This window comes from Coregonus lavaretus, assembly GCF_964263955.1.
Source record: "Coregonus lavaretus genome assembly, contig: HAP1_SCAFFOLD_3100, whole genome shotgun sequence".
Lineage (NCBI taxonomy): Eukaryota > Metazoa > Chordata > Actinopteri > Salmoniformes > Salmonidae > Coregonus > Coregonus lavaretus.
In genome coordinates, this window is record NW_028157097.1 from 1 (window position 1) to 24,274 (window position 24,274).

At 46.8% G+C, this 24,274-nt stretch overlaps 1 long non-coding RNA gene across 1 annotated transcript in view; it reads left to right on the forward strand.

Annotated features, from left to right (window-relative positions):
- The first annotated feature begins 3,791 nt into the window (after window positions 1-3,791).
- LOC311125816 overlaps window positions 3,792-24,274 on the forward strand; it is a 37,423-nt gene continuing 16,940 nt past the window's right edge. Inside the window, exons 1-2 of the long non-coding RNA XR_014612914.1 lie at window positions 3,792-3,886; window positions 19,512-19,560. This is a non-coding gene — a long non-coding RNA (uncharacterized lncRNA). The remainder of the gene's footprint in view (window positions 3,887-19,511; window positions 19,561-24,274) is intronic.

Below are 24,274 nucleotides of genomic sequence, written 5' to 3' on the forward strand. Positions count from 1 at the left end.
GACCTTTACATTTGAACATCTTAAAGGTTGAGGTTAAGGTTGCCCATCAAAACTCTCACAATTAAGTTGACAGTAAAGAGGATAATATGTAGTATAACATAACATCCTCGCTGGTGACACTGTTGCTCAGTGTATAGAGTGGACAGGAACAGCCCTACTGGCCAATCACCAGAGTGTAGTAGAGAGACCTGGTTATCTAGTACAGACAGGAATAGCCCTACTGTCAGTGAATTATTAAGCTTTACTATAAGATACAATTTAGGCGTATTGGTGCATCTGAAAGAGTGCTTAGCTTTCTATAAGTATTTTAAGATGTTAATACATCTGGGAACTGGTTTGAAGCTGGGAAAGAGATGGGCAGCTTGTTTCAGCAGGCTTCAATAGAAACAGTAGTTAGATGGGCAGCTTGTTTCAGCAGGTTTCAATAGAAAACAGTAGTTAGATGGGCAGCTTGTTTCAGCAGGCTTCAATAGAAACAGTAGTTAGATGGGCAGCTTGTTTCAGCAGGCTTCAATAGAAAACAGTAGTTAGATGGGCAGCTTGTTTCAGCAGGCTTCAATAGAAACAGTAGTTAGATGGGCAGCTTGTTTCAGCCGGCCTCAATAGAAACTTTGAAGAATCTTGTATTAAAAAATTTAACCGCTAAATGTCCTCCTCGTCTTGTTCCATTTTATAGACCGTCTAGACCAGGGTTCCCCAACTGGCGGCCCGCGGGTCATTTTATAGACCGTCTAGACCAGGGTTCCCCAACTGGCGGCAACGCGGGTCATTTAATAGACCGTCTAGACCAGGGTTCCCCAACTGGCGGCCCGCGGGTCATTTTATAGACAGTCTAGACCAGGGTCATTTTATAGACAGTCTAGACCAGGGTTCCCCAACTGTCATTTTATTTGGCCCCTCAGAATTTGTATTTATTTAAATTTTCTGGGACATAAAAGACTGTAAAAACAGCAGCAAATCAGCTCCAAGTGATTTTAATTTTAGAAATCTGTTCCAAAGTATTCCCACGCATAATAGAGATGTGATCGTATACTACATTTACATTTTAGTCATTTAGCAGACGCTCTTATCCAGAGCGACTTACAGTTAGTGCATACATTATTATTTTTATTTTTTCATACCCCCTGTGGGAATCGAACCCACAACCCTGGCGTTGCAAACGCCATGCTCTATCAACTGAGCTACATCCCTGCCGGCCATTCCCTCCCCTACCCTGGACGACGCTGGGCCAATTGCACGCCGCCCCATGGGTCTCCCGGTCGCGGCCGGCTACGACAGAGCCTGGATTCGAACCAGGATCTCTAGTGGCACAGCTAGCACTGCGATGCAGTGCCTTAGACCACTGCGCCACGTAAGCAAAGTGTGGAATTATTATGTTTTTGTCAAATATTATATCGGATTGGGCTTCTTGCGGTCAATTTGCAGTCTTACAAATTATTTGTAATTATGTTCCGGCCCCCTGACTAACTGCACAATAAAAAACACGCCCGTGGCTGAATCTAGTTGATGATCCCTGGACTAGACAGAAAAGTCAAGGAAATTATTTCTACAACAACACCTTTAGAAAAGAAAAGCCACAGACAGTGTGTTGTATTTCAGCAGCAAAGCCACTGGCAGTGTGGTTGTATTTCAGCAGAAAAGCCACAGACAGTGTGTTGTATTTCAGCAGAAAAGCCACAGGCAGTGTGGTTGTATTTCAGCAGAAAAGCCACAGACAGTGTGTTGTATTTCAGCAGAAAAGCCACAGACAGTGTGGTTGTATTTCAGCAGAAAATCCACAGGCAGTGTGGTTGTATTTCAGCAGAAAAGCCACAGACAGTGTGTTGTATTTCAGCAGAAAAGCCACAGGCAGTGTGGTTGTATTTCAGCAGAAAAGCCACAGACAGTGTGTTGTGGTCCTCTGTAGCTCAGCTGGTAGAGCACGGCGCTTGTAACGCCAAGGTAGTGGGTTCGATCCCCGGGACCACCCATACACAAAAAAAATGTATGCACGCATGACTGTATGTCGCTTTGGATAAAAGCGTCTGCTAAATGGCATATTATTATTATATTATTATTATTGTATTTCAGCAGAAAAGCCACAGACAGTGTGTTGTATTTCAGCAGAAAAGCCACAGGCAGTGTGGTTGTATTTCAGCAGAAAAGCCACAGACAGTGTGGTTGTATTTCAGCAGAAAAGCCACAGACAGTGTGGTTGTATTTCAGCAGAAAAGCCACAGACAGTGTGGTTGTATTTCAGCAGAAAAGCCACAGACAGTGTGGTTGTATTTCAGCAGAAAAGCCACAGACAGTGTGGTTGTATTTCAGCAGAAAAGCCACAGACAGTGTGGTTGTATTTCAGCAGAAAAGCCACAGACAGTGTGGTTGTATTTCAGCAGAAAAGCCACAGACAGTGTGGTTGTATTTCAGCAGAAAAGCCACAGACAGTATGGTTGTATTTCAGCAGCTGTTAATAAAGTAGTGATTTTGGAGAGTGGACATGTGTCTGCTATTGAAAGACAGACATGCTGTAGATGTTAGTTACGTCCCAAATGGCACCCTATTCCTTACACAGTGCCCTATACGGCCCCACAGTGGTGTCGTCATAATACCCATAAAACCTAGCGGTCAAACAATAGTTTTTCCACCATTCATTTTTCATCGATAAAAGTCACCTTGTCCTAGAGAGATTTACATGGTTATCAAAACGTCACGCCAGGGTAAGCCTACATGAAACACAGCCGTTATTTTAAGTGTTTCTAAAATCCCCTATGGGAAAAATGTATGGTGGAAAAACGATTGGAACCATTTCCCTGTTTGACCGCTAGGTTTTATGGGTATTGTGACTCATACTGTGGTACTCTATGGGCCCTGGTCAAAAGTAGTGCACTATATATAGGGAATAGGGTACTATTTGGGTCACAGCCCCCGGCTTTGGCAGCAGTAAAAGCTAAAGAAGTGTACATAAAATACTTTAAAATTCTTATGCATGTGATGTTTTATTTGTGCTTACCATGACTGTGTTTTTGTATTTTAATGTGTGTGTGTGTGTATATATATATATATATATATATATATATATATATATATATATATATATATTACTATTTTTTTGTGTATATTTGTGTTGTCTTATACAGGGAGCATTTGAAAAAGAGACCTAGGTCTCAATATTTCTTCCCTGTTAAATAAATAAAAAGTGATGTTGAAGATTTCTCTTCCACTGTTAGACAGGCTGCAGATTGAACCTTGTTTTTCCAAGCCTCCAAGGCCTTCCAAGGCTACTGCCAGTTTGAAAGAGATGTACACTGTCACTGTCCGTCTCATCCCGTCTCCACTCTCTCTATCCCAGACAACTCACTCTATTGGTGATGACGTTACAGATATGTAACTGAGTTTATATTGAAGTTTAGCCACAAGCACTTCAGCATCTGTCCATTCTGCTTACCATCTATGGAACCATCTATGGAACCATCTATGGAACCATCTATGGCAGCATCTATGGAACCATCTATGGCAGCATCTATGGTTCTATGGAACGTCCTTCCCTGTACAGCTTTTTCCCTGGCATGCTGAAGCACAACACAACATGTTGGACAGTCAATCAGTTCAGGAAGTCATTTATCTACATGATATGCTGTGGTACTGAAACACAGCGAATTGTCAAGGTTTTGATTTCATCTGTCCCTATTAGCTCCCCCTGGAAAGCATTTACTGTGCTAAAGAAAACTGCAAAAAAAATAGTCTGACCTTCCTAGCCACCCGTTGGCCCTCCCCGTGTTAACCCTGCCGTGTCTCTGTTTCTGTCAGGAAGGCCCAGGAGCAGGATAAGAAGGTGGTGGTAGCTGGATGTGTTCCCCAGGCCCAGCCCAGGATGGACTACCTTAAAGGACTCAGCATCATCGGGGTAAGTCTCCTCCTCCTCCCTGTGTTGCCATCTCTCCCTTGTGGTATGTATGTGTGGTGGAGGGTGTTTTGATGGCAAAACAGAAGTTCTGTCCTACATCGTTGGACTCCACATTAGACTATAGACCACAGTTGGGCTCAATTCCAGTCGATTCAGGAATTGAGTTGCATCCCCTATTAGGAAATTGATTAATTTCCAATTCAACTGACGAGTTGAAATGGAATGGATGCCAATTCTGCTCTAGACAGCTGACTGAAAGACCTCTAAGGTCTGTTATTGCTCTCTAAGGTCTGTTATTGAATGTCCGTTAACATCTGCTGTTTACTCTGCCAACCGTGTTTTTTTACTATGAGTGATTTATAAACATGACCTAACAAGGTCTAATATTTGAGGAAGTGAGTCAGTTGGTTAGGTGTGACTGCTTCTGTGTTCCTAAGAGTCTTTCTCATATTGATATTGGTTGGACTACAGTCAGCCAGGCACGCAGGCTAGCAATAAGGTCTGTTGACTAATAATACGTGACTGAGATGGAACAGGTGCTGGGATGGCAGTTGACTAGACCACGCCTTCTTTCAGTTACACCAGTCATCTTATGCAAATGTTCCAGTTTTGTTTTGCATATTCTAGAAATCCACCGAACGGAGTTGACATTCCTGAGGTTATGGAACTTTCAAGGATAACTAAGGTTGCTTCCCAAATAGCACCCTATTCCCTATACAGTGCATGCCTTTTGACCAGGGCCCATAGGGCTCTGGTCAAAAGTAGTGCACTACATAGGGAGTAGGGTGCCATTTTGGGGACACACTTAAGGCTACATGGAAAATAGAATAATCAATGTGTAATGTAATCTACACACATTTGAAAGTCCCACAGCAATGAATTCACCAGCTGTTTTCTTTAAACCTGGGAGTTGACATGAATGGGATTGTGTATTGAACTTAAATGCATTATTCATGATATAGGGTGTTTAACATAACACGGGACATTGATGTTTATTAAGGGAACATACAGCCAGGCACAATAACGAATATAGAAATTACCTTAGTGAGAATATCCATGTATTGATTTCATATGAAAGAGTCATACAAGCAGACATAATCCATCAAAGTTCATGATTCTGAGAATCCAGGGAGGAGCCCTTCTTTAAAATGGACGCTTGATGAAAACATAACTTTGCTCTTTTGAAAGGCTGGATTATGTTTGGAATATTTCTATTGTTGGCATTGGTCTCTGGGGGAATATTTAATGTGATTTCAATGTTTGTTTCGACTCTGTTGTTTATCTGATGCAATTTCACCTAAGCCCTTGATACAATGACAAACAAGGCTTACATATCTTAGATTTACCCACAACAACACTCCCTGAGTGGATTCAGTTCAGTCAGTCATTTCCCTAAACATATAATACAACTACAGTTAATGAGCATGAGATCCTCAGATAGACACGCTACCTCACTATACCTTTATTTTCCCTACTGCAGAACTCAAACGGTTCTACTAGACAGGCCTATGCTGCGATCTGCTTCTCCCTGCCGTTGCACTAACGCTAACCCCTCTCACTGTCTCTCATCCCCCATTAAAGATGAACAGCTAGCATTAATGCTAACCCCTCTCACTGCGTCTCTCATCACCCATAAAGATGAACAGCTAGCATTAACGCTAACCCCGCTCACTGTCTCTCATCCCCCATTAAAGATGAACAGCTAGCACTAACGCTAACCCCGCTCACTGCGTCTCTCATCACCCATAAAGATGAACAGCTAGCATTAACGCTAACCCCGCTCACTGTCTCTCATCCCCCATAAAGATGAACAGCTAGCACTAACGCTAACCCCGCTCACTGTCTCTCATCCCCCATAAAGATGAACAGCTAGCATTAACGCTAACCCCGCTCACGGAGTCTCTCATCCCCCATTAAAGATGAACAGCTAGCATTAACGCTAACCCCTCTCACTGAGTCTCTCATCCACTGCTGCCTTGCCGCCCTGCCGTTTGCCATGATCAATAGTATTTTCAGGAAGACTGTACTTAACAGTCTGCAGACCTCTTAACTTCATTTAAAAGCAGAGAAAGCAAAGAGGGGAGAGAGAGAGAGAGAGAGAGAGAGAGAGAGAGAGAGAGGCCCCGCTGGGCCAGAGTTTCTTTAGAAGCTGCTGCTCTCCTCTCTCGCTGCCCCATCGCTCAGTGATCGCTAGCTCTGCTGATATGACATTTATCTTTAATTTCTCTCAGTAGTAAAGCACACCTGGGTGGATAAACCGAAAGAGAGAGAGGAGAGCGAGACTATGCACTAGGATCTATTTCTGCTGTCGGCGGGTAGAAAGACTTTTAAGAGGAAAATACTTTATGGAGTCCAGGGAAGGTTTTCTACTTGAAATGGAAGAGACAAGCGAACTCCTGGTGGTTTTTTTGAGGGCCGGTCGATACCATGGGGATCAAATGCCTTCATGGGATAGAAGTCTAAGTTCAATTGTTTGAGTGTTGCATTAGGGGCCTAGCGATGTTTTTGTTGTTATTCTGTCTCTCACTGTTCAAATAAACCTACCATTAAAATTATAGACTGATAATTTCTTGGTCAGTGGGTAAACGTACAAAATCAGCAGGGGATCAAATATTTTTTTCCCCTCACTGTACCTCTCATCCCGCATAAAGATGAACTGCTAGCGTTACGCTAACACCTGGGGTTGTAAAATTCCGGTACATTTGATAAAATTCCCAAGTTTTCCAGAAATTTGGATTTCCTGCTTATTCCCTCGTGATTCCGGGAATCTTCCGACCATAATTTCGGAAAAACCTGGAACAAAAATACCTGAATTTTGCAATCCTGCTAACACCCGACTCTCATCCCTCATAGAGATTAACAGCTAGTGGGAACCCCTCTCACAGTCTCTCTTCCCCCATTAGATATGAACACCTAGCACTAAGGCTAACCCCTCTCACAGAAAACAATACGCCGTGAAGGACTGAAATCCTGCAGCGCCAGCAAGGTCCCCCTGCTCAAGAAAGCACATATACAGGCCTGTCTGATGTTTGCCAATGAACATCTGAATGATTCAGTGGAGAACTGGGTGAAAGTGTTGTGGTCAAGATGACACCAAAATCGAGCTCTTTGGCATCAACTCAACTCGCTGTGTTTGGAGGAGGAGGAATGCTGCCTATGACCCCAAGAACACCATCCCCACCGTCAAACATGGAGGTGGAAACATTATGCTTTGGGGTGTGTTTTTCTGCTAAGGGGACAGGACAACTTCACCGCATCAAAGGGACGATGGACGGGGCCATGTACCGTCAAATCTTGGGTGAGAACCTCCTTCCCTCAGCCAGGGCATTGAAAATGGGTCGTGGATGGGTATTCCAGCATGACAATGACCCAAAACACACGGCCAAGGCAACAAAGGAGTGGCTCAATAAGAAGCACATTAAGGTCCTGGAGTGGCCTAGCCAGTCTCCAGACCTTAATCCCATAGAAAAGCTGTGGAGGGAGCTGAAGGTTCGAGTTGCCAAACGTCAGCCTCGAAACCTTAATGACTCGGAGAAGATCTGCAAAGAGGAGTGGGACAAAATCCCTCCTGAGATGTGTGTAAACCTGGTGGCCAACTACAAGAAACGTCTGACCTCTGTGATTGCCAACAAGGGTTTTGCCACCAAGTACTAAGTCATGTTTTGCAGAGGGGTCAAATACTTATTTCCTTCATTAAAATGCAAATCAATTTATAACATTTTTGACATGCGTTTTTCTGGATTTTGTTGTTGTTATTCTGTCTCTCACTGTTCAAATAAACCTACCATTAAAATTATAGACTAATCATGTCTTTGTCAGTGGGCAAACGTACAAAATCAGCAGGGGATCAAATACTTTTTTCTCACTGTATTGGGGTTAGCGCTACCTGTTAGTTTCTCATCTCCTGGCACAGCGTGTCAGCCGCAGTAGCACTGGAGGGTCCAAATGGCAGCTGCCCCCTGCTGTCACTGAGCTGTACCCGCTCCTCTGCTCTCTCTAGTCCACACACGTATGGATGGACTGCCCGCGGACGCACACCTCACACAGTCACAGGCAGAGACAATTGGCCCTTTCCCCAGCATGGTAGCTAGCTTATAGTAGTGAGAGAGTAGGGGGTATGGGAGGGAAGGACTGGTGGGTGGGGGGGGGGGGTTCCTGCTTTCTAGATCAAAGGTGGCACTATCCATCGATCCCTCCCAGGTCCCTAAACAGATGTGGCTTTATGAGGAAAACCAACTGGATGATCTGAGTTTATTCTCTTGAAATGAACATTATTGTTATTATCTTCTGTATTTATGTACTCAATCTACATTTACATTATTATATTTATCAATGCATTTTGTCAGACGTGCCCATTGCACATCCCATGGTCCCAAAAGTATGTTTTGCTAAACAGTTGAAAGAAATCCCCTCTCCCTCATCTCATTGTTTCCACTCAGCTCCACTGGGAGTCATGTGGTGGTTTCTATGTCCTTTGGCCTGTGTAGCAGTACAGCAGGTTTTTAAAGTGGAGCCACCCAAAGGGTAGCGGTGCATCCTGCTCCGATGGGCTCGGCCTACACACACACTCTCTCCCGCTCCCTCCCTCCCCTCTCCCTCCCCCTCCCCCCCCTCTCCCTCTACCTACCCCCATCTCTCTCTGCTGGTCTCAGCCCCTTCTGCCTCTCTCCCTCTCCCTCCCTCCCCTCTCCCCCCCTCCCTCTACCTACCCCCCCTCTCTCCCCCCCCCCCCTCCCTCTCCCTCTCCCTCTCCCTCCCCCCCCCTCCCGCTCCCTCTCCCTCTCCCTCTCCCCCCCCCCCCCCTCTCCCTCTACCTACCCCCCGCTCCCTCCCCCCCCCCCCCCCCCCCCCCCCTCCCTCTACCTACCCCCCTCTCTCCCTGCTGGTCTCAGCCCCTTCTGCCTCTCTCCCGCTGCTCAGAGTGGACACAGATTGCTGTCCCATTAGGAGCAAATAGATTTTTATTTTCCATGCTTATCATGCAGATAACTGCTGCCAGACGGGAGAGGCCTTGGTTGTGTCCCAAATGCCACCCTGTTCCCTATTGTTCTAGGGCCTGTTATTGTTCTATAAAGGGAATAGGGTGCCATTTGGGGTGGTGTGGGGTGGTGGGGGGGGTAGCGCTCGTTTATCCCGTCCTCCAGGCGGTACCCACTGCCCTGCTGCACTCGGCCCAGGGACGGGGATAGGTAATGGGGCTCCAGGCCCGGCGAGGCCTGGGGGTGGGCCCTGGACGGGAGTGGAGGCCTGCTAGCCCCAACTATTTAACTGTGGGTTGCAGCAGGGCACAGTTGATGCACATTTCCTTTTAATAGATCAGATTTTACAATCTCTGGTTCCCCAGGCAGAAATAACACAGAGGAGAAAGGGCAAACCGCGGGAGAGGGAAAAAACGGATGAGATGAAAATGAATGGTGAGATTGGCTCATGCAGAAATAACACAGCAGAGGAGAGTAGAGGGGGAAACGGAGGGTGGAAAGGGAACAAAACGGACCAGGAAATTGGGCTGCGTAAAAGCTTCTCTCTCTCTTTCGCTGCGTCGTTCTCAGTCCAGACCCTTGATCCTCCTGTTTATCAATAGAAGATTGAATCACCACAGAGCTGTGATTTTGTTGTTGGATGTCGTTTTAGCACTGTGTCACACTGTATTTCTGTTTTACTGTTTCAGACACAGTGTTTTTACGCTGTTGTTTTATTTAATGTGGTTTGGGGTCGGTGGCGTTTCCTGCAGTTAGGAGTTAAATGTAATACAACGCTTGGCAAGGCCAACAGTGTCTAAATGAGGTGTGTGCATGTGCATAGAATGAGAAGCTGGTTTTACCTTGCAGTTATTCAAATGGAAATGTTTCAAATCGCTGTTTGGTTGTTTGAGTGTAAAATACAGGGTAAGCATTGTCTGTTTAATGTAAAGGAGAACGGGAGCTTTGATCTCCTTATGTACTTCATTATTTTATGACAGGACAGTAGGAAGTGTCAGAGGAAACAGTCAGGAGACAGTTTAGTAGAGAGGGGAAACGGATAGTCAGGAGACAGGTTAGTAGAGAGGAAACGGATAGTCAGGAGACAGTTTAGTAGAGAGAGGTAACGGATAGTCAGGAGACAGGTTAGTAGTGAGGGGAAACGGATAGTCAGGAGACAGGTTAGTAGAGAGGGGAAACGGATAGTCAGGAGACAGGTTAGTAGTGAGGGGAAACGGATAGTCAGGAGACAGGTTAGTTGAGAGGGGAAACGGATAGTCAGGAGACAGGTTAGTAGAGAGGGGAAACTGATAGTCAGGAGACCGGTTAGTAGAGAGGGGAAACGGATAGTCAGGAGACCGGTTAGTAGAGAGGGGAAACGGATAGTCAGGAGACAGGTTAGTAGAGAGAGGAAACGGATAGTCAGGAGACAGGTTAGTAGAGAGAGGAAACGGATAGTCAGGAGACAGGTTAGTAGAGAGGGGAAACGGATAGTCAGGAGACAGGTTAGTAGAGAAGGGAAACGGATAGTCAGGAGACAGGTTAGTAGAGAGAGGAAACGGATAGTCAGGAGACAGGTTAGTAGAGAGAGGAAACGGATAGTCAGGAGACAGGTTAGTAGAGAGGGGAAACGGATAGTCAGGAGACAGGTTAGTAGAGAGGGGAAACGGATAGTCAGGAGACAGGTTAGTAGTGAGGGGAAACGGATAGTCAGGAGACAGGTTAGTTGAGAGGGGAAACGGATAGTCAGGAGACAGGTTAGTAGAGAGGGGAAACTGATAGTCAGGAGACCGGTTAGTAGAGAGGGGAAACGGATAGTCAGGAGACCGGTTAGTAGAGAGGGGAAACGGATAGTCAGGAGACAGGTTAGTAGAGAGAGGAAACGGATAGTCAGGAGACAGGTTAGTAGAGAGAGGAAACGGATAGTCAGGAGACAGGTTAGTAGAGAGGGGAAACGGATAGTCAGGAGACAGGTTAGTAGAGAAGGGAAACGGATAGTCAGGAGACAGGTTAGTAGAGAGAGGAAACGGATAGTCAGGAGACAGGTTAGTAGAGAGAGGAAACGGATAGTCAGGAGACAGGTTAGTAGAGAGGGGAAACGGATAGTCAGGAGACAGGTTAGTAGAGAGGGGAAACGGATAGTCAGGAGACAGGTTAGTAGAGAGGGGAAACGGATAGTCAGGAGACAGGTTAGTAGAGAGGGGAAACGGATAGTCAGGAGACAGGTTAGTAGAGAGAGGAAACGGATAGTCAGGAGACAGGTTAGTAGAGAGAGGTAACGGATAGTCAGGAGACAGGTTAGTAGAGAGGAAACAGATAGTCAGGAGACAGGTTAGTAGAGAGGGGAAACGGATAGTCAGGAGACAGGTTAGTAGAGAGAGGAAACGGATAGTCAGGTGACAGGTTAGTAGAGAGGAAACTGATAGTCAGGAGACAGGTTAGTAGAGAGAGGTAACTGATAGTCAGGAGACAGGTTAGTAGAGAGAGGAAACGGATAGTCAGGTGACAGGTTAGTAGAGAGGAAACTGATAGTCAGGAGACAGGTTAGTAGAGAGAGGTAACTGATAGTCAGGAGACAGGTTAGTAGAGAGGGGAAACGGATAGTCAGGAGACAGGTTAGTAGAGAGAGGAAACGGATAGTCAGGTGACAGGTTAGTAGAGAGGAAACTGATAGTCAGGAGACAGGTTAGTAGAGAGAGGTAACTGATAGTCAGGAGACAGGTTAGTAGAGAGAGGAAACGGATAGTCAGGAGACAGGTTAGTAGAGAGGGGAAACGGATAGTCAGGAGACAGGTTAGTAGAGAGGGGAAACGGATAGTCAGGAGACAGGTTAGTAGAGAGGGGAAACGGATAGTCAGGAGACAGGTTAGTAGAGAGGAAACGGATAGTCAGGAGACAGGTTAGTAGAGAGGGGAAACGGATAGTCAGGAGACAGGTTAGTAGAGAGGGGAAACGGATAGTCAGGAGACAGGTTAGTAGAGAGGGGAAACGGATAGTCAGGTGACAGGTTAGTAGAGAGGAAACTAATAGTCAGGAGACAGGTTAGTAGAGAGGGGAAACGGATAGTCAGGAGACAGGTTAGTAGAGAGAGGAAACGGATAGTCAGGAGACAGGTTAGTAGAGAGGGGAAACGGATAGTCAGGAGACAGGTTAGTAGAGAGAGGAAACGGATAGTCAGGAGACAGGTTAGTAGAGAGGGGAAACGGATAGTCAGGAGACAGGTTAGTAGAGAGAGGTAACGGATAGTCAGGAGACAGGTTAATAGAGAGGGGAAACGGATAGTCAGGAGACAGGTTAGTAGAGAGGAAACTGATAGTCAGGAGACAGGTTAGTAGAGAGAGGTAACTGATAGTCAGGAGACAGGTTAGTAGAGAGGGGAAACGGATAGTCAGGAGACAGGTTAGTAGAGAGAGGAAACGGATAGTCAGGAGACAGGTTAGTAGAGAGGGGAAACGGATAGTCAGGAGACAGGTTAGTAGAGAGGGGAAACGGATAGTCAGGAGACAGGTTAGTAGAGAGGAAACGGATAGTCAGGAGACAGGTTAGTAGAGAGAGGAAACGGATAGTCAGGAGACAGGTTAGTAGAGAGGGGAAACGGATAGTCAGGAGACAGGTTAGTAGAGAGAGGTAACGGATAGTCAGGAGACAGGTTAATAGAGAGGGGAAACGGATAGTCAGGAGACAGGTTAGTAGAGAGGAAACGGATAGTCAGGAGACAGGTTAGTAGAGAGAGGAAACGGATAGTCAGGAGACAGGTTAGTAGAGAGAGGAAACGGATAGTCAGGAGACAGGTTAGTAGAGAGGGGAAACGGATAGTCAGGAGACAGGTTAGTAGAGAGAGGTAACGGATAGTCAGGAGACAGGTTAGTAGAGAGAGGAAACGGATAGTCAGGAGACAGGTTAGTAGAGAGGAAACGGATAGTCAGGAGACAGGTTAGTAGAGAGAGGTAACTGATAGTCAGGAGACAGGTTAGTAGAGAGGAGAACCAGAGAGGAAAAGGGCACAGAGAGTCGGTAAGGCCGAGCCGCCTACCTCCGTCGCCATGGGGGCATACAATGCATTCGGAAAGTATTCAGACCCCTTGACTTTTTCCACATTTTGTTACATTACAGCCTTATTCTAAAATGGATTCAATCGTTTTTCCCTCCTCATCATCCTACACACAATAACCCATAATGACAAAGCAAAAAAAGGTTTTTAGAAATTTTGCAAATGTATAAAAAAAAAAAAAATGAAATATCACATGTACATAAGTATTCAGACCCTTTACTCAGTACTTTGTTGAAGCACCTTTGGCAGCGATTACAGCCTCAAGTCTTCTTAGGTATGACGCTACAAGCTTGGCACACCTGTATTTAGGGAGTTTCTCCCATTCTTCTCTGCAGATCCTCTCAAGCTCTGTCAGGTTAGATGGGGAGCCTCGCTGCACAGCTATTTTCAGGTCTCTCCAGAGATGTTAGATCGGGTTCAAGTCCGGCCTCTGGCTGGGCCACTCAAGGACATTCAGATACTTGTCCCGAAGCCACCCCTGCGTTGTCTTGGCTGTGTGCTTAGGGTCATTGTCCTGTTGGAAGGTGAAACTTCACCCCAGTCTGAGGTCATCAAGGATCTCTCTGTACTTTGCTCCGTTCATCTTTCCCTCCATCCTGACTAGTCTCCCAGTCCCTGCCGCTGAAAAACATCCCCACAGCATGATGCTGCCACTGCCATGCTTCACCGTAGGGATGGTGCCATGTTTCCGCCAGATGTGACGCTTGGTATTCATGCCAAAGAGTTCAGTATTGGTTTCACCAGACCAGAGAATCTTGTTTCTCATGGTCTGAGAGTCCTTTAGGTGCCTTTTGGCAAACTCCCAAGTGTGCTGTCATGTGCCTTTTACTGAGGAGTGGCTTCCGTCAGGCCACACTATCATAAAGGCCTGATTGGTGGAGTGCTGCAGAGATGGTTGTCTTTCTGGAAGGTTCTCCCATCTCCACAGAGGAACTCTGGAGCTCTGTCAGAGTGACTATCGGGTTCTTGGTCACCTCCCTGACCAAGGCCCTTCTCCCCCAATTGCTCCGTTTGGCTGGGTGGCCAGCTCTAGGAAGAGTCTTAGTGGTTCCAAACTTCTTCCATTTAAGAATGATGGCAGCCAATGTGTTCTTGGGGACCTTCAATGCTGCAGACATTGTGCCTCGACACAATCCTGTCTCCGAGATCTACGGACAATTCCTTCGACCTCATGGCTTGGTTTTTGCTCCGACATACACTGTCAACTGTGGGACCTTTATAAATCATGTCCAATCAATTTAATTTACCACAGGTGGATTCCAATCAGGTTATAGAAACATCTCAAGTATGATAGATGGTCATAGATAGAGATCAATTTAGAGTCTCATAGCAAAGGGTCTGAATACTTATGTAAATAAGGTATTTCTGTTTTGTATTTTGCAGACAAATTCTGAAAAACCAGTTTTCGCTTTGTCATTATGGGGTATTGTGTAGATTGATGAGACATTTTTTTATTTAATAAATTTTACAGTAAGGCTGTAACGTAACAGAATGTGGAAAAAGGGAAGGGGTCTGAATGCTTTCCGAAAGCACTGTATGTGGTCCGGATTTGACAGTGTTGTCACTCAGCCAGACTCCTCCGGCATAAGCATGATTTTTTTTCTGTGCGAGTTGTCAGTTACTTAGCCTAGCAGTGTCAGTTAGCCTAGCAGTGTCAGTTAGTCTAGCAGTGTCAGTTAGCCTAGCAGTGTCAGTTAGCCTAGCCGTGTCAGTTAGCCTAGCCGTGTCAGTTAGCCTAGCAGTGTCAGTTAGCCTAGCACTGTCAGTTAGCCTAGCAGTGTCAGTTAGCCTAGCAGTGTCAGTTAGCCTAGCCGTGTCAGTTAGCCTAGCACTGTCAGTTAGCCTAGCAGTGAGCATGACCGAGAGAGTCGGGGTGAAGCGGGAGGCACCCTGGGAGGTGACATAGAGAAACAACATTCCCCCCTGGAGTTAACCTTCAGGTGAACCCTGCCTTACCTTTGACCTTTAAACTGAAACCTTCAGACATATCTGATGAAAACAGCTCTGACTGAATAGTCTGTTACATAACCTATCTACCGTTACAGATCAACTAGTCATTTAGAGGGACTAGATGGTTGTCTGGAGAGATGGTTATCTGGAGAGATGGTTATCTGGAGAGATGGTTATCTGGAGAGACTGGAGAGTTATCTGGAGAGATGGTTATCTGGAGAGACTGGAGAGTTATCTGGAGGGACTAGATGGAGAGTTACAGTTGAAGTCGGAAGTTTACATACACCTTAGCCAAATACATTTAAACTCAGTTTTTCACAATTCCTGACATTTAATCCTAGTAAAAATTCCCTGTCTTAGGTCAGTTAGGATCACCACTTTATTTTAAGAATGTGAAATGTCAGAATAATAGTAGAGAGAATGATTTATTTCAGCTTTTTATTTCTTTCATCACATTCCCAGTGGGTCAGAAGTTTACATACCGTATTGGTCCGAATATAAGACGACCCTGATTATAAGACGACCCCCCGTTTTTCAACACAAACATTTAGAAAAACAGATTTGCAGACTAGATTTGCCGAACAAAGAACTTCATTTTATTTTAAAATAACAATATTAAAAACACAGTGAATTAAACACAAAGGCAAACTATGTACAGTATGATTCAAAATTAATATCAAGCAATAATAAAGTAACATTTTTAAATAACAGAGAAAATACAGGCCACACATTTAACTAAACTTAACAAAAATTCGCCAAACTTCTCCTCCGATGTCTCTCTATCCCTCACACACGTCCTCTGCCCCGCTGTGTTCGCTCTCGCTGTCATCGCTCCCCAGCTGCTCCGCTTCCACCGGCTCCTCCCAAAGCACGTCGTCCTCGCTGCCGTCCAATGCATTTGAGATGCAACATTTTTTAAAGCCATCGATGATGCTCTGTGAGGGAATAGCATCCACTACAAGCCCCGACTCCATCCAGCCCTTCTCCTGGGCGCGCACAATAATGCCAGCTGGCATTGGGTCCTTTGGCACAGTCTTACGCTTAAGAATGACATACGGGGGGAGTTTGCTGCCACCAGCGAGACATGTCAACATGACAGTGACGCGGCTCTTCTCGTTGCCCGTTGATTTCACCAACACAGACTTTTCTCCCTTTCTATTGACAGTCACCGATGTTGGCATGTCGAAATAAACGGGTGTCTGATCAGCATTGCCGATCTGATCCAGCGGGTAGGAGTGCTTCTTCCTCAGGTTGATAACAAAGCGCTGAAACGAAAGCAGCTTCTCTCCGAAGTCTGACGGCAGGCGTTGGGCCAAACTCGTTCTCCGTCTAAGTGACAGTCCATTACGCCGCATCATCCTACGACACCAGCCGAGGCTGGCTTTAAATCCAGTGATGTTGAGCTCTCTGGCGATTTCCAGGGCCTTAACCTGGATGACAGCTCTGGTAATGGGCATTCCCTCACTTCTTTTTTCCCTGACATATTCAAAAACCCTCCGGTCAACCTCAATGAAACGACCACTTTGAGGACCACGGAAGGATTTTCGCTGACTGTTAGCATCTTTTAGACGTTGTTTTTCTGCTCGCCATCTTCTTACATTACACTCAGTGACCCCGAATGTCTTGGCAGCTTGGCAGTTGTTAGATGACTCTGCCTTATTGACAACCATTATTTTGAAATTGGCATCATAGCTCCTCCGCTGTTGTTTATTGACCTGGCCCACTTTTGAGCCACTTGTCTCTAAATGGTCAGCCTGTCTTTCCATCTTTAAACACCGGTAACGGGCTGGTTGTTAAGGACGCCTCTTCCCTCCGTCCGGAACGAATTTTTGGCGCCATCTGTGCCCGCGAATGTGTATTGACATTTAAAGGGAGCGCCGAAGAAGAGAAACTGCGCTCTGAATACTAGACCCCGAATATAAGACGACCCGACTTTTTTGGACCTATTTCGAGGGGAAAAAAGGCCGTCTTATATTCGGACCAATACGGTACTCTATTAGTATTTGGTAGCATTACCTTTAAATTGTTTAACTTGGGTCAAACGTTTCGGGTAGCTTTCCACAAGCTTCCCACAATAAATTGGGTGAATTTTGGCCCATTCCTCCTGACAGAGCTGGTGTAACTGAGTCAGGTTTGTAGGCCTCCTTGCTCGCACACGCTTTTTCAGTTCTTCCCACACATTTTCTATAGGATTGAGGTCAGGGCTTTGTGATGGCCACTCCAATACCTTGACTTTGTTGTCCTTAAGCCATTTTGCCACAACTTTGGAAGTATGCTTGGGGTCATTGTCCATTTGGAAGACCCATTTGCGACCAAGCTTTAACTTCCTGACTGATGTCTTGAGATGTTGCTTCAATATATCCACATAATTTTCCTTCCTCATGATGCCATCTATTTTGTGAAGTGCACCAGTCCCTCCTGCAGCAAAGCACCCCCCACAGCATGATGCTGCCACCCCCGTGCTTCACTGTTGGGATGGTGTTCTTCGGCTTGCAAGGCATCCCCTGTTTCCTCCAAACATAACAATGGTCAGTAAGGCCAAACAGTTCTATTTTTGTTTCATCAGACCAGAGGACATTTCTCCAAAAAGTATGATCTTTGTCCCCATGTGCAGTTGCAAACCGTAGTCTGGCTTTTTTATGGCGGTTTTGGAGCAGTGGCTTCTTCCTTGCTGAGCGGCCTTTCAGGTTATGTCGATATAGAACTCGTTTTTACTGTGGATATAGATACTTTTCTACCGGTTTCCTCAAGCATCGTCACAAGGTCCTTTGCTGTTGTTCTGGGATTGATTTGCACTTTTCGCACCAAAGTACGTTCCTACAATTCTACGCATTTTGCCATGAGGCTGAGATACATTTTTCAGTTTTAAAGCTAATTTCCTGCAATTCTACACATTTTGCAATGGCTTATGCGATCTGAGTGACTCAAACATAATAACATTATTTATTTTATTATTACTGTTTGGACGTAGGCGGCCAGAAAAGAAAAAGATACCTAGGCGGCCCGCCCAAGCCTTTTCTTTGCAGAAAAAACCCTGGGATCGCATTCATAAAACAGAAAGCCCCCCCGATAGGCCTCTATAGGCTCTGTTTTAAAAAGAGGCAGCTTCAAATCAAATAGTCTTACAACAGGTGTAGACCTTACTGTGAAATGCTTACTTACGAGCCCTTAACCAACAATGCAGAGTTTACAAAAAAAGTAAGAACAATTCGCTAAATAAACTAAAAGATATATAGTAACGCAATAAAATGACAATATCAAGGCTATATACAAGGAGTACCGCTACCAAGTCAATGCGCAGGGGTACGGGTAATATATACGTGTAGGTAGAGTTAAAGTGACTATGCATAGATAATAAACAGAGAGTAGCAGCAGCGTATTTTAAGGAATATGTAAGTGTGTGTGTGGCGTCAATGTGTTTGTGTGTGTGTGTGTCAGTGTAGTGTGTCTGTGTGTGTGTGGTTAGAGTCCAGTGAGTGAACATCGAGCCTGTGCAAGAGAGTCAGTGCAAAACATAATAATATAATAAGGGGGTCAATGCAAATAGTCGGGTGGCCGTTTGATGAACTGGTCAGCAGTCTTCTGGCTTGGGGGTAGAAGCTGTTCAGGAGCGTTTTGGTCCCAGACTTGGCGCTCCGGTACCGCTTGCCGTGCTTAGAGAGATATCCCTGGCTATGTCGCCATCTACCACTGTGTGTGTGTGTGTGTGTGTGTATGTGTGTGTGTATGTATGTGTGTGTGTGTGTGATTCCTCTATCTTCCTATTTTGTCATCCTTTTCTCCCTCTCCATTGTTGTGACCCATCAGGCAGCATTTCACTGTGACAAATATGATTTGATTTTAGATTTGTGTGTTTTATCCACCATGTTCTCTCTGTCTTTGTCTCGCTCTCTCTCTGTGTGTGTGTTCTAACCTCGTCCTCTCTGTGTGTGTTCCAACCCCGTCCTCTGTGTGTGTGTTCCAACCCCGTCCTCTCTGTGTGTGTTCTAACCCCGTCCTCTCTGTGTTCCAACCCCGTCCTCTCTGTGTGTTCTAACCCCGTCCTCTCTGTGTGTGTTCCAACCCCGTCCTCTGTGTGTGTTCCAACCCCGTCCTCTGTGTGTGTTCTAACCCCGTCCTCTCTGTGTGTTCTAACCCCGTCCTCTCTGTGTGTTCCAACCCCGTCCTCTCTGTGTGTTCTAACCCCGTCCTCTCTGTGTGTGTTCCAACCCCGTCCTCTGTGTGTGTTCCAACCCCGTCCTCTGTGTGTGTTCTAACCCCGTCCTCTCTGTGTTCTAACCCCGTCCCCTCTGTGTTCTAACCCCGTCCTCTCTGTGTTCCAACCCCGTCCTCTCTGTGTTCCAACCCCATCCTCTCTGTGTTCCAACCCCGTCCTCTGTGTGTGTTCTAACCCCATCCTCTGTGTGTGTTCTAACCCCGTCCTCTGTGTGTGTTCTAACCCCGTCCTCTCTGTGTGTGTTCCAACCCCGTCCTCTATGTGTTCTAACCCTGTCCCCTCTGTGTGTTCCAACCCCGTCCTCTGTGTGTTCCAACCCCGTCCTCTGTGTGTTCCAACCCCGTCCTCTGTGTGTTCCAACCCCGTCCCCTCTGTGTGTTCTAACCCCGTCCTCTCTGTGTTCTAACCCCGTCCTCTCTGTGTTCTAACCCCGTCCTCTGTGTTTTCCAGGTTCAGCAGATTGACCGTGTGGTGGAGGTGGTGGACGAGGCTGTGAAAGGTGAGACACACTAAAACCGTCATGTAACCGTTGTGTGTTTACAGGATTTCTTATCATGTTTTCATTATATTATACTCTTTAGTCTTAAACCACAGTGTTTTATGTGGGCAGTATCTGACCTTGTTTGTGGAAAAGCTTTACAATAACCAGCAGTTCAATTGAAGAATCAACAGTCATTAACATCAGAGCCATGCCGCTGTGGAACGAGACGTCCTTCAGTCTAGGACATTTATCTGTTTCTGATAGCAATAAATTGTCAAATTTCCCTTCCCAATGTCAGACATTCATCAATGTAAAACGCCTGGGCTTGATGTATTTCATTCTGTTTTCATCCTTACCCGACGCTCAGCGGCTTAGCATCTGACAAAGAGAGGGAGAAATAATAATTGCCACAGTGTGGTGTGTGTGTGTGTGCGCGTGTGTGTGTGTGTGTGTGTGTGCGTGCCTGTGTGTGTGTCTCTGTGTGTGTGTGTGCGTGCCTGTGTGTGTGCGTGCCTGTGTGTGTGCGTGTGTGTGTGTGCGTGCGTGCCTGTGTGCGTGCCTGTGTGCGTGCCTGTGCCTGTGTGCCTGTCTGTGTGTGTGTGTGTGCGTGCCTGTGTGTGCCTGTGTGTGTGTCTGTGTGCCTGTGTGCCTGTGTGTGTGTGTGTGTGCCTGTGTGTGTGTTTGTGCCTGTGTGTGTGTCTGTGTGTCTGTGTGCCTGTGTGTGTGTGTGTGTGTGTGCCTGTGTCTGTGATGTCTGGACAGGAGCTGTTATCCGTCTCTTCTCTCTTCTTGCCCTTTTACTCACTTTCATGTCTTCCTTTCCTCCATTACCTTTTTCTTCTTCAATTTTCCTCTTTTCATGAATATATCGTCTGGATCTTTGCTTTTCACAGTACCACTAGATGAACCAGGCTAGACTCTGGCTGTACATTTACATTTTACATTTTACATTTTAGTCATTTAGCAGACGCTCTTAACCAGAGCGACTTACAGGAGCAATTAGGGTTAAGTGCCTTGCTCAAGGGCACATTAACGTCATTTAGCAGACGCTCTTAGCCAGAGCGACTCACAAATTGGTGCGTTCACCCTATAGCCAGTGGGATAACCACTTTACAATTTGGGGGGGGGGGGGGGGGGGGGGGGGTTAGAAGGAATACTTTATCCTATCCCAGGTATTCCTTAAAGAGGTGGGGTTTCAAATGTCTCCGGAAGGTGGTGAGTGACTCCGCTGTCCTGGCGTCGTGAGGGAGCTTGTTCCACCATTGGGGTGCCAAAGCAGCGAACAGTTTTGACTGGGCTGAGCGGGAGCTATGCTTCCGCAGAGGAAGGGGAGCCAGCAGGCCAGAGGTGGATGAACGCAATGTCCTCGTTTGGGTGTAGGGACTGATCAGAGCCTGAAGGTACAGAGGTGCCGTTCCCCTCACTGCTCCATAGGCAAGCACCATGGTCTTGTAGCGGATGCGAGCTTCAACTGGAAGCCAGTGGAGTGTGCGGAGGAGGGGGGTGACGTGAGAGAACTTGGGAAGGTTGAACACCAGACGGGCTGCGGCATTCTGGATGAGTTGTAGGGGTTTAATGGCACAGGCAGGGAGCCCAGCCAACAGCGAGTTGCAGTAGTCCAGACGGGAGATGACAAGTGCCTGGACCAGGACCTGCGCCGCTTCCTGTGTGAGGCAGGGTCGCACTCTCCGAATGTTGTAGAGCATGAACCTGCAGGAGCGGGTCACCGCCTTGATGTTGGCGGAGAACGACAGGGTGTTGTCCAGGGTCACGCCTAGGCTCTTCGCACTCTGGGAGGAGGACACAGCGGAGTTGTCAACCGTGATGGCGAGATCATGGAACGGGCAGTCCTTCCCCGGGAGGAAGAGCAGCTCCGTCTTGCCAGGGTTCAGCTTGTACCACTAGATGAACCAGGCTAGACTCTGGCTGTACCACTAGATGAACCAGGCTGTACCACTAGATGAACCAGGCTAGACGCCATCTTATTCAGGAAGACATCTTTCTCAGAAATAATACAGGTGTAGCATTGAGCTTACAGTCCTGGGTTAAATGGAAGTTAAATGGAAGCTTACATTCCTGGGTTAAATGGAAGTTTACAGTCCTGGGTTAAATGGAAGCTTACATTCCTGGATTAAATGGAAGTTAAATGGAAGCTTGCAGTCCTGGGTTAAATGGAAGCTTATAGTCCTGGGTTAAATGGAAACTTACAGTCCTGGGTTAAATGGAAGCGTACAGTCCTGGGTTAATTGGAAGCTTATTGTCACGATCGTCTTGACGAGAAGGAGTAGACCAAGGCGCAGCGTGTGAAACGAACATGACTTTAATTAGTTAAAGCACAAGTACAAAACAAAACACGATCGTGAAGTCCACAGTAACACTGACTGAACACGGAACAAAAACCCACAACCCCAAGGTGAAAACAGACAGTATAAATATGGCTCCCAATCAGAGACAACGAGCCAACAGCTGACACTCGTTACCTCTGATTGGGAGTCACTCATTCAAACAAAGAAATACAACCCCATAGAACAACCCAACCAAACAGAACACCACGAAACGAACACACCCTGGCTCAACATACAAAGTCCCGGAGCCAGAGCGTGACACTTATAGTCCTGGGTTAAATGGAAGCATACAGTCCTGGGTTAATTGGAAGCTTATAGTCCTGGGTTAATTGGAAGCGTACAGTCCTGGGTTAATTGGAAGCTTACAGTCCTGGGTTAATTGGAAGCTTACAGTCCTGGGTTAATTGGAAGCGTACAGTCCTGGGTTAATTGGAAGTTTATAGTCCTGGGTTAAATGGAAGCTTACAGTCCTGGGTTAAATGGAAGCTTACAGTCCTGGGTTAATTGGAAGCTTATAGTCCTGGGTTAAATGGAAGTTAAATGGAGCTTACTGGTTTGAATACCAGAGCCGGCAAGGTGGAAAATATCTGCCGTTCTGCCCTTGAGCAAGGCAGTTAACCCCAAACAATAACTGCTCCCTGGGCGCCGGTGACGTGGACATCGATTAAGGGAGCCCCCCGCACCGCTCTGCGTTAAATGCCTAAAACACATTTGGGTTGATTGTATTCAGGTGTGCAACTGATTAGGTATCCCTTTACCCCTTTCGACACCTTGTAGAGTCCATGCCCTGACGAGCTGAGGCTGTTCTAAGGTCAAAAGGGGGGTGAGGATGGGTGCAACTCAATATTAGGAAGGTGTTCCTAATGTTTTGTACACATTGTATGTCAAATATATGAAAATGGGGCTTAATTCAAGATGCAAGCAAAGATCAAGTATTTTAAATAATCGGACATGTTTGACCCCGTTCAAGGGAGGGAAAGGGACTGAGAGAGGAGAGTGGAGGAGAGACCAATAGAGAGTGGAGGAGGGAGGGAGGGAGGGAGTGGAGGAGGGGAGAGACCGAGTGGAGGGGAGAGAGACCGAGTGGAGGGGGAGAGACCGAGTGGAGGGGAGAGAGACCGAGTGGAGGGGAGAGAGACCGAGTGGAGGGGAGAGAGACCGAGTGGAGGGGAGAGAGACCGAGTGGAGGGGAGAGAGACCGAGTGGAGGGGAGAGAGACCGAGTGGAGGGGAGAGAGACCGAGTGGAGGGGAGAGAGACCGAGTGGAGGGGAGAGAGACCGAGTGGAGGGGAGAGACCGAGTGGAGGGGAGAGACCGAGTGGAGGGGAGAGAGACCGAGTGGAGGGGAGAGAGACCGAGTGGAGGGGGAGAGACCGAGTGGAGGGGGAGAGACCGAGTGGAGGGGGAGAGACCGAGTGGAGGGGGAGAGACCGAGTGGAGGGGAGAGAGACCGAGTGGAGGGGAGACGATGCGAGAGAGAGTGGAGGAGAGACGGTGAGAGAGAGTGGAGGAGAGAGAGAGTGGAGGAGAGACGGTGAGAGAGTTTTGAGGAGAGATGGAGAGTGGAGGAGAGACTGAGAGAGAGAGTGGAGGAGAGAGAGAGTGGAGGAGAGACGGTGAGAGAGAGAGAGTGGAAGAGAGAGAGAGAGTGGAGGAGAGACGGAGAGAGATTGTATGTCAGAGATGGTAAAGTCTCCATGGGGCCACGTTCAGCAAGACTCTTCCCGCCGCCTAATGGCAGTCTGGGTAATTGAGGTTTGGCCTGGCGTTCGCCTCCCTTCCCACCAGAGGTGCATTATCAGACCTGTTCTCCTAGGCAGTGACACACACACACCCTCCTCCCATGCACCAACTCCTCTGTTTCTAACCCCTCCAAGGCTCTTTAAGAATATTTGAGTCACAATTAAGATCAGTGCTCAGAGTGAAGTGTGTGTGTTGCTGCCCCAGAGGTAGAGGCCATCCAGAGGTCTCTGATCCAGTCAACTTACACTGAGAGCTCTGCTCAAAAGTAGTGCACTATGTAGGGAATAGGGTGCCATTTGTGACGGTTTGGCAGTGTGGAAATGATCTCAAATGAGTGCAGGAAATGCAGAAATTGATAAAAATGCAGGAAAATGTTTTGGGTTGAATTGAATAGTATAAAACAATCAGAATGGGGAAAGACCTTGAAATCACTTTGGGGAAAGACCTTGAAATCACCCCCTCTCTATCTCCTTCCTCCCCCCTCTCTATCTCCCTCCTCCCCTCTCTATCTCCCTCCTCCCCTCTCTATCTCCCTCCTCCCCCCTCTCTATCTCCCTCCTCCCCTCTCTCTATCTCCTTCCTCCCCCCTCTCTATCTCCCTCCTCCCCCCTCTCTATCTCCCTCCTCCCCCTTCTCTATCTCCC